The following is a 10,167-nucleotide window of genomic DNA, read 5'->3' on the forward strand; positions in this document are numbered from 1 at the left end:
AAGTGGTTGAAATAAAATCAATAGATAAAAAAAAAAAAATGAATATTAAAAATAATTAAATAAAAAATGTTTCACAAAAAATTAAAATAAAATAAATATTAAAAATAAAAAAAAAACGATTTGAGAAGAAAATAAAACTTTAAAGTAAAAATAGTAAATTCAATAGAAAAATCTCATGAATCTGTTTGCTAAAGCGCGCATCCAAAAATAGTTGCCAAAATTTGTTTGCTTATGAATTATTGATTGTTTATTAAATATTATTAGTTTTACATCTTCTTCTTTCTTAGTTATTCTTGTAAATGGGTAGTCGCCGTTGCTAATAAAAAGAATATTGTATTGGATTGAAATAACTGCCCTATAAAAAAAATTATGGAAATACTTATACCGTCATAATTATAATTCATTTGAACCAATGGTTTTGTTTTTGTTATAAATAAATACTGATGTTAACTTTGAGTCATTGGACTTTAATAATGAAATTCTAGATTTTGTTCTGATTTCCGGAGACATGGGAGCATAAAATAAAGGGGAGTTGTAATAGTTTTGGGGTCATAAAACGTTTCATCTTATGACCATGGTTGGGTGGGTATAGACCAGGGTGTGGCAGTTAACATCTTATAAGACCACCCCTGCTTTTCTTAAATTTTGTCCGAATTTCAAAAGTGTGCCTGCATTTGTTTTGTTTATTAGGTATTGGTAGTACTCCGATCGAGTTGTATTGTAGCTTCGAGTCGGATTAGATTATTGACGAGAGGATCGACTCATGTGTTTGTTTTTTTTTAGAATCAGGAGGGACTCTATAATAATAAAGTTTTCGTGGCTTCGTGTAAAGCATAGCAAAAACCCACCCCACAATCCCGAAAGAGCTAAGGGTTCAATGGGTCCCGCTCCGCTATATGCTTGCACGCGAGATGGTTGTGAATGATATTTGCAACCGTCTTCTCACATCCGGGGCTGACTATTCTTAGGAATTTTGGCGCCCAATCGTGGGTCTGGCAACGCCATCATAAATGGTTGGCTAGCCCAACGTGAGACTGGCAACGTCACAAGTTGCTCATGAAGGAGATGAAATATATCGATTGTTATCACAATCGATAGCACCCGTGCTTATTAAATTTGTACATATACTCGAAATTGTAATAATGTTACGTTTTGGATATCGTTTGTGCCAGCAATGCTAGGGGGGGTTATCGATATATCGCGAAGCGATATATCGGAGATAGGGAATGGCAACTCCAGGGAGGGAAAAATTTGAAAAATGGCTCCAGCTGTAAAATAGGAGATGAAAGAGGAACGTCAAATTTTTCACGAGATGAGCATGTGGATTTTGCTGGCTCGAAAAGTTGATTTTTGATCGAGGTTGGAGACGGTCGGCCGGAAGATCGTGCTGACGATCTTGATTTTTTTTTCCTTGCGGAGTGGAATTTTGAAGGAGGTTGGAGACGCTCCACCTATAGAAAAAGACTGTTCGAGTGTTATTTTGGCTAGTCAATGTTCGCGCCATAGCAAGTCCGGTTGAATCGCCGAGAGTATAAAGGCGCGAGACACCAACAAGCAGTGAAAAAGCAACAACAACAACATCAACTGCAACTACAAAAGCAGCAGCAACTGCAACGACAAAAGCAGCAGCAACAACAACAACATCAGCAGCAACAACAACAACATCAACTGCAACAACAACAACATCAACTGCAACAAGAGAAGCAGCAGCAGCTCTGAATCAGGCATTAAGCGCTGACGGTGTAGTGTACATGTGCATCCAACCGCAACATCCAAAGGAGCGGCAACAACAACAGCAGAAGCAGCAATAACCAGAGCAACAACAACAACAATAATAGCAGCAATATCAGCTGCAACAAGCAACTGGAACGACAACAACAACGACAGCTACAACCAGAGCGTCACCGCTGGACAAGCGCGGGCGACCGTCGCCGCAAGAAGGCACACGGCGCTTCAACGACGTGGAGAAGCATCCACGACGTGGGATAGTGGGCGAGACCACGCCGCCAACGCTGAGGCAGGAGGAGGATATCGACTGGTGAGTCAGTTCCAAGCCCGCCCCATATCCGACCGCCAGTGCGCTTCGTCCAAACATTCGCAACTGCCGTCACGTTGCGTAAAAGTAAACAGCAATCAATTGTATTTTTTTTGTAATTTGTTGTCTGTATTTTACTGCAAGATCATTTAGCAATCATTAATTTAAGAATGTTGCAAAGTAAATGAAATTTCCAAGTAAATTAAATAAATAATTAATTAAAGTAAATTAAAGTTCGAAATACGATATAAATTAAAGTAACTTCAAATTTATTTTCTTGTAAATAAATAACAGAGTAGGGCCACAGACACCTTTATACATACATACATACATTCTTAAAATCTACTTGCTGCGGGATTAGATGTTCATGTTTACTAATTTACATATATATATACACACATTTTTCAATCATCACTCAATTCGCCCCTTTACCAATCCCAAGAGCTCTTAGGTAGGTCAAAGTAGATGTTTAAGCGACGTAAGTAAAGATATTTATATTAAAGCATACGAACATGTGTATGTAAATTGATAAATGCAGACATACCCATCCCCTGAAGGTGTTACATATAATAAAAGTTGTCCTTTACGCCGTTGCGGCTACATGTTGGTTTCGCTCGTCCTACTGCGTGGTTTATGAATCTTGTTCCTTTGCCGTTTTAAAGTCCAAATAATTGTATGTTATCTATAAATAAAAATTAAGTAAATAAAGTAAATGTTAGTTATTAAGAAAAATTCATGAATTATAAAATAGTACTTACGTTGAACATGGTTGTGTAAGTTTCTCAGCATGGAGGGAGGGAATTCCACAGCACTACGCCGGATGAGGAGCAGCCACTGATATAGTGGCCAACGCAAAGGAGATGGCGTCGATGTGGCCATCTCAGGCAGGATGGGTACGCCGGGGTCCAGCTGTGGCCCTGTTCAAACATAAAATGGATCAGTGAGTGTGTTTATTATTGTTTTTCTTTGTACTTATCATCGTCAATAGTTTGATTTGAATTTCCTTTTGTTTCGCGCAATTTTCAATTGCGCGGCAGCTGTTATGTTTTTCTGTTAGTGATGCGTTTTTTCTTCTGTTATAAACAGCTGTTAATATCGGTGAAATTATCGATTGTGCGGACTGCGGGCCAGGTATGGAACTCCACCTGAGTACCGATGAGCCAGCCGGCACGGCCCCAGGAAGACAACCAGTCCGTAACAATATGGCGCCCAAATGGAATTTGAAATTTGAATTCAAGAAAATTAAAAAAGAGATAGTTCCATCGATGTAGTGTATGTCCTTTTGTCGAGTGAAATTGTGTTCATCTGATGTCTTATGTGGTACGATGTAGTCACCCATAATTGCGTGGCTCTGAACAATATTTCATTTGGTGACAGGATCCAAGTCTTAATGTCATTTTTTTGTTGCAGTGTTGCAGTAGTGCAGTAAAGAGTTTGCAACGTGTCATCGTAGCCTGGTGGCAGCAACGAACAAAGACTGTAATAAAATTGTGATATTAGGTTAGCCTTGTTGTCTCTTAGTTTCTCTTCGTTGTTTATGTATACTATTTGTTCCGTCTCATTTTGAGTGGCGTTGGATGTGTGCTGGCCTGATGCTCTATTATCAGCATAGGCGACAGGTGACCCAGATCGATACAGGATCGATTCTGCGCCGCACCTGCCATACAGCGGACACCAATCGTGCTCAAAAGCGAGACGGATTCAAAATAGACCTCAAGTAGCGCTCCTGATGCCATCCATCACGAGAGTGATGGATAGAGCATCTGATTAGTGCTTAAGTGTTTGTCCATTGTTTGAATTGTGCGTAGTAAAGCGTTGGTTAGGTCGTAGTGTGAAGTTTTTCTCTCCTTCCGTTCGTTAATGTTATAAAAGGAAAAGTTTTGTTGCTGTTTGAGTTATTTATTTATTTATTAGGGTACGTATTTATTTATGGTGTTTATTTATTTATTATAGGAGCTTATTTTGGTAGTTATCGTTTTCTTACATAGCAGTAGATTGATACGAAATTAGAAATGTCAGAGGATCGGGAAACAGATGGAGCACCGGGGAACCTGCCGCATTTAGTGGGAAGTATGGCGAGGACTCCGATGAACTTTCGTGGATTCCCGGAAGTACAGTTTCCATCGACTGAGGCACTTGTAGCATTGGAGCAAGAGGCTTTGCAACCGGGAACTCAACCACCAGCAGTAGCATCCGGCATGGGAACCACAACTGCCAGCAACTCGGCGGATACAGGCCGACACGTCTATCCTCCGGAGCCGACGGACTCAGTCCTCAAGTCGACGGTGAATGCAGCTCTCGCGCAGGCCCACGCGACCTACAGGAGTTCACTACAGGAGGGTATTGCAGCATCGTTACGCGATGAGATTCGCGCAGGCTTCATGGAGATGATGAGGCTGGTGCAGGAGACCATCAGGCCGCAGAGGGACGGTAGTAGTGGCCTTCAACCCGCCTCTACGTAGCAAAAATCGATGGCAGGGACAGGAGCAATCCCGAAGGTCCACAAACATGAGCCGGAGCCGCCGGTGCAGACCATACGAGGACCGTTGCCGCGTCCAGATTATCTAACGAGCCCTGAAGAGGTGTACGATCCGCATGCTAGGAACTGGCGGAATCCCCACGGCAACATGCGTTCAGATGCTGGAGACGGAAGGGCCGAATTAGACATGGTAGCTGAGTCGTCGAGGGGCCGCACTTACCTGAAGCTGGAACGCTGGAACGTGCGATTCGAAGGTGCCGATTCCACTCACGCTGTGGAGGATTTTGTCTTCCGCATCGAATTTTTGCAGAGACAATACCAATGCCCATGGAGGGAAGTGCTACGCGACTTCCATGTTCTATTGGAGGGCAGAGCCAGGGAATGGTACTGGATGCACGTGAGGCACTCGAGAGTAGACAGCTGGGCTGAATTGCGTCAAGCAATGTTGGACCGGTTTCGAGCTACCAAACCGAGCATGACCTCATGCAGGAGCTACTGCAGAGGAACAGCAGTCTAACGAAGGTGTGGACGACTATATCCACCACATGCGGCGGCTAGCTTCACGCTTCCAGAAACCTCTTCGAGACCGGGAACTGGTAAAGATAATAAAGCGCGGGTTAAAGGAAGGCTTGGCACGATATGTGTATGCGATGGATATTCTTACGGTTGTCGAGTTGCGCCAAGAATGTATCGAAGTGGAGCGATACATGAGCCGTCGAGGGCGCTCATCACAAGGACAACAAACCAGATAACCGTCAGTTTACGAGGTTGAAGTCCCACCTCAGCGCGACGAGAGTCCATCCCCGGAAGTGGAAGAGGTGGCAGCGAAGACCCGCGAGACGAGTAAGCGGATCTGCTGGAACTGCCGGCAACATGGTCATAGTTTCCGGGACTGTATGTCTGGGACGAGGAGCATTTTTTGCTTTAAGTGTGGCAAACCTGACACCTTCAGCCCGCAATGCGTCAACTGTCCGGGAAACACCTGGGCGAACGCGATGAAGCCGGGTCAGACGCGTTCGGAGCCGAGACCCGACCAGAAGCCGGAGTGGCGGGCCAACAGGAGCAAGTAAAGGATGAGGCTGCGAATAGAGAACATAAGTTTAGTAATATTACAAGTAGGTTAAGGAGAAACATCGTGAATGAAGAAGAAACGAACACATTAGTGAGAGGAAGAACACTAAAAGGCTTGCCATATGAAGAACGTGTTCGGGCATACATGTCGGCCCGAAATAGAATTTTTGGTGAGCGGCAGTGTGAAGGAACGACACTGACCACGAAACGCGTCATAAAGGCACGCGCTCGTTTTCGTCGACGAAGGATAACGAGGAGGCAAGTCGTAGAAGCAGTTCGGAGAGTGGAATACATCGACCCCCGAGTTTTTGCAGACGTCGTCATCGGTGGACAAATTTTAAAGGCCTTCTGGACTCTGGCGCATCCGTTAGTCTTATGGGGCGAGGATGCCGAGAGCTGGCCAGTAAGATGAACTGGAATGTTCAGCCGTACGCGTCCATGGTCACCACTGCTGCAGGAGCCAGCCGACCGATCCTAGGACGAGTTAATCTGCCGGTGTCATACGGCGGCAAGTTGGAGCAAATAACTTTCTTCATGTGCCCCGATTTAATACTGGAGATTTATTTGGGCATCGATTTCTGGAGAACGTTCAACATCGCTCCGTATTTGTTTGGAGGATTGGACCACCGAGAGTCACCTCGAGATGTGTCGGAAGTAGCCACTGTGGAAGTGGATTATTACCGAGGCGAGGATGTTGTCGAGTCTGATCCGGAGATGTGGGATCTGGAAAAGATGCAGAGGAGTCAGTTGGAAGCCGTGAAAAGCGAATTTCTTCAATTTGAAATTCATGGATTGGGTAAGACTCCTCTGTTTCAGCATCGGATACAGCTAATTGAAGGAACCGAACCCGTGAAGGACCGACATTTCCCTCTATCCCCAGCAAAACAGGAGATCGTGTGGAAGGAGGTTGATAAGATGCTTCAGTTGGGCATCATCGAAGAGAGCAACAGTCCATGGAGCAATAGGACGACGGTCGTCATGAAGCCCGGCAAGAATCGATTTTGCTTAGACGCTCGGAAGCTGAACAGCGTGACGGTGAAAGATGCGTACCCCCTTCCATGCATCGAAGGCATTCTCTCGCGGATCGACGAGACGCACTTCATCTCAAGTGTCGATTTGAAGTTTGCTTTCTGGCAAATCGAGCTGGAGGAAAGCAGTAGAGCCTATACAGCTTTCACAGTTCCGGGACGACCGCTGTACCAATTTCGCCACATGCCCTTCGGGTTATGCAATGCAGCACAGCAACTTTGCCGACTCATGGATAAAGTAATCCCGACGTCCCTAAGGTCCAATGTATGCGTGTACTTGGACGATTTATTAATCATCTCAGCGGATTTCGACACACATCTGAAATATTTAAAATTAGTGGCGGAATGTTTGAAGAAGGCGAATCTCACCATTGGCATGGCCAAATCCAAGTTCTGCTTTAGGAACCTCAACTATTTAGGTTTCATCATAGGTGGAGGCACTTTACGGATGGACCCGAGCAGAGTGGAGGCCATCAATAACATCCCTGCTCCAAGAACGGTCAAGGAACTGAGTAGCTTCTTGGGTACGGCTGGCTGGTATCGGAGATTCATTAACAACTTCGCAGAGATCTCAGTACCACTGACGAATTCTCTAAAGAAAAGGAGTGGGAAGTTTCAGCTGAGTGAGGAAGCCATTGACGCTGTGGATAAATTGAAGAAGGCACTTACCACGGCTCCCGTGTTGGTGCACGCCGATTTTAAGAAGCCATTCTACATCCAGTGTGACGCATCGAATTTCGGAGTCGGAGCTGTTTTGTTCCAACTGGACGATGAACAGCAGGAGAGGCCGATCGCGTTCTTTTCGGCCAAACTGAACCGGCACCAAATCAACTATACCGTGACTGAAAAGGAGTGCTTGGCCGCGAAGTTAGCCATTCATCGATTTAGGCCGTATGTTGAAATGATGCCATTCACCGTGATCACCGACCACGCAAGCCTCCAATGGCTCATGAGTCTCAAAGACTTGACAGGGAGACTGGCCAGATGGTCCAGTGACCAGTGAGTTCAGTGAACTCCAGGCTTTTCCGTTCACGATGCAGTTTCGAAAGGGGACTGAGAATATCGTTGCGGATACTTTGTCGAGAAGCGTAGAGGAGTTAACTGTGACGCCGGAGGATCTTCTCGGGATGGAGACGACGGAGTTCGAGTCAACCGACTATAAACAGCTGGTCAACGAGGTCACCAGCCAACAACATCGGTTGTCAGACGTAAAAGTACAGGGTGGCATGCTGTTTAAGAGAGTGACGGAGGAGTCTGTTGACGATGGAACGACCCAGGCGAGCTGGAAGCTTTGGATACCCGATTCACTAACGGCGGGATTGATCCAGAAAGCGCACTCGGACGAGACATCAGCTCACGGCGGGTGGCGAAAACTCTGCACGCACTGAGGAGGCATTTTACTGGCCTGGCATGGCGGTACAAGTACAAGATTTTGTACGAGGATGTGCTACCTGTAAGGAGACGAAAGCACTAAATTACTCAACGCAGGCCGGCATTGGAAAGGAAATGCTCACCGATCGCCCATTCCAGAAGTTATATATAGACTTTTTGGGGAAATATCCACGATCCAAACGTGGGCACGCTTGGATCTTCATAGTCGTGGATCATTTTTCCAAGTTCACCTTCTTAAAGGCAATGAGAGACGCTTCGGCCGCGGATGTCGTGGACTTTCTAGTTCACGAAGTATTCTTTAAATTCGGAGTACCGGAAGTGATACACTCCGACAACGGACGGCAATTCATTTCCAAATCGTTTGAGACGATGGTCAAAGCCTTTGGAATCACCCATATGCGCACGCCGGTGTATTCGCCTCAAAGCAATGCCGCTGAACGCGTGAACCGGACTGTAATATCTGGCATAAGAGCGTATTTGGAAAACGACCATCGGGAATGGGATGCTTACCTACCGGAAATCGAAGTAGCGATACGCCACGCAGTCCATAGCGCTACTGGAGTGACTCCGTTTTTCGCTGTATTCGGCCAACACATGTATTTGAACGGACACCAATACAAGTTGGCCAGGAAGCTGAGATCGCTGTTGGATCATGGTATTGTTACGTTTTGGATATCGTTTGTGCCAGCAATGCTAGGGGGGGTTATCGATATATCGCGAAGCGATATATCGGAGATAGGGAATGGCAACTCCAGGGAGGGAAAAATTTGAAAAATGGCTCCAGCTGTAAAATAGGAGATGAAAGAGGAACGTCAAATTTTTCACGAGATGAGCATGTGGATTTTGCTGGCTCGAAAAGTTGATTTTTGATCGAGGTTGGAGACGGTCGGCCGGAAGATCGTGCTGACGATCTTGATTTTTTTTTCCTTGCGGAGTGGAATTTTGAAGGAGGTTGGAGACGCTCCACCTATAGAAAAAGACTGTTCGAGTGTTATTTTGGCTAGTCAATGTTCGCGCCATAGCAAGTCCGGTTGAATCGCCGAGAGTATAAAGGCGCGAGACACCAACAAGCAGTGAAAAAGCAACAACAACAACATCAACTGCAACTACAAAAGCAGCAGCAACTGCAACTACAAAAGCAGCAGCAACTGCAACGACAAAAGCAGCAGCAACAACAACAACATCAGCAGCAACAACAACAACATCAACTGCAACAAGAGAAGCAGCAGCAGCTCTGAATCAGGCATTAAGCACTGACGGTGTAGTGTACATGTGCATCCAACCGCAACGTCCAAAGCAGCGGCAACAACAACAGCAGAAGCAGCAATAACCAGAGCAACAACAACAACAATAATAGCAGCAATATCAGCTGCAACAAGCAACTGCAACGACAACAACAACGACAGCTACAACCAGAGCGTCACCGCTGGACAAGCGCGGGCGACCGTCGCCGCAAGAAGGCACACGGCGCTTCAACGACGTGGAGAAGCATCCACGACGTGGGATAGTGGGCGAGACCACGCCGCCAACGCTGAGGCAGGAGGAGGAAATCGACTGGTGAGTCAGTTCCAAGCCCGCCCCATATCCGACCGCCAGTGCGCTTCGTCCAAACATTCGCAACTGCCGTCACGTTGCGTAAAAGTAAACAGCAATCAATTGTATTTTTTTTGTAATTTGTTGTCTGTTTTTTCTGCAAGATCATTTAGCAATCATTAATTTAAGAATGTTGCAAAGTAAATGAAATTTCCAAGTAAATTAAATAAATAATTAATTAAAGTAAATTAAAGTTCGAAATACGATATAAATTAAAGTAACTTCAAATTTATTTTCTTGTAAATAAATAACAGAGTAGGGACGACAGACACCTTTATACATACATACATACATTCTTAAAATCTACTTGCTGCGGGATTAGGTGTTCATGTTTACTAATTTACATATATATATACACACATTTTTTCAATCATCACTCAATTCGCCCCTTTACCAATCCCAAGAGTTCTTAGGTAGGTCAAGGTAGATGTTTAAGCGACGTAATTAAAGATATTTATATTAAAGCATACGAACATGTGTATGTAAATTGATAAATGCAGACATACCCATCCCCTGAAGGTGTTACATATAATAAAAGTTGTCCTTTACGCCGTTGCGGCTACATGTTG

General features: G+C 45.0%; 1 long non-coding RNA gene across 1 annotated transcript; it reads right to left on the reverse strand.

The window, feature by feature from the left end:
• Nucleotides 1-2,642: 2,642 nt before the first annotated feature.
• LOC133849901 (uncharacterized) lies at nt 2,643-3,041 on the reverse strand. The gene is made up of 2 exons (XR_009895505.1): nt 2,794-3,041; nt 2,643-2,717 (listed from the first exon to the last, which is right to left on the reverse strand). It is a non-coding gene; the product is annotated as an uncharacterized LOC133849901 (long non-coding RNA).
• Nucleotides 3,042-10,167: the final 7,126 nt, after the last annotated feature.

Source organism: Drosophila sulfurigaster, unplaced genomic scaffold (assembly GCF_023558435.1).
Source record: "Drosophila sulfurigaster albostrigata strain 15112-1811.04 unplaced genomic scaffold, ASM2355843v2 ctg21_pilon, whole genome shotgun sequence".
NCBI lineage: Eukaryota > Metazoa > Arthropoda > Insecta > Diptera > Drosophilidae > Drosophila > Drosophila sulfurigaster.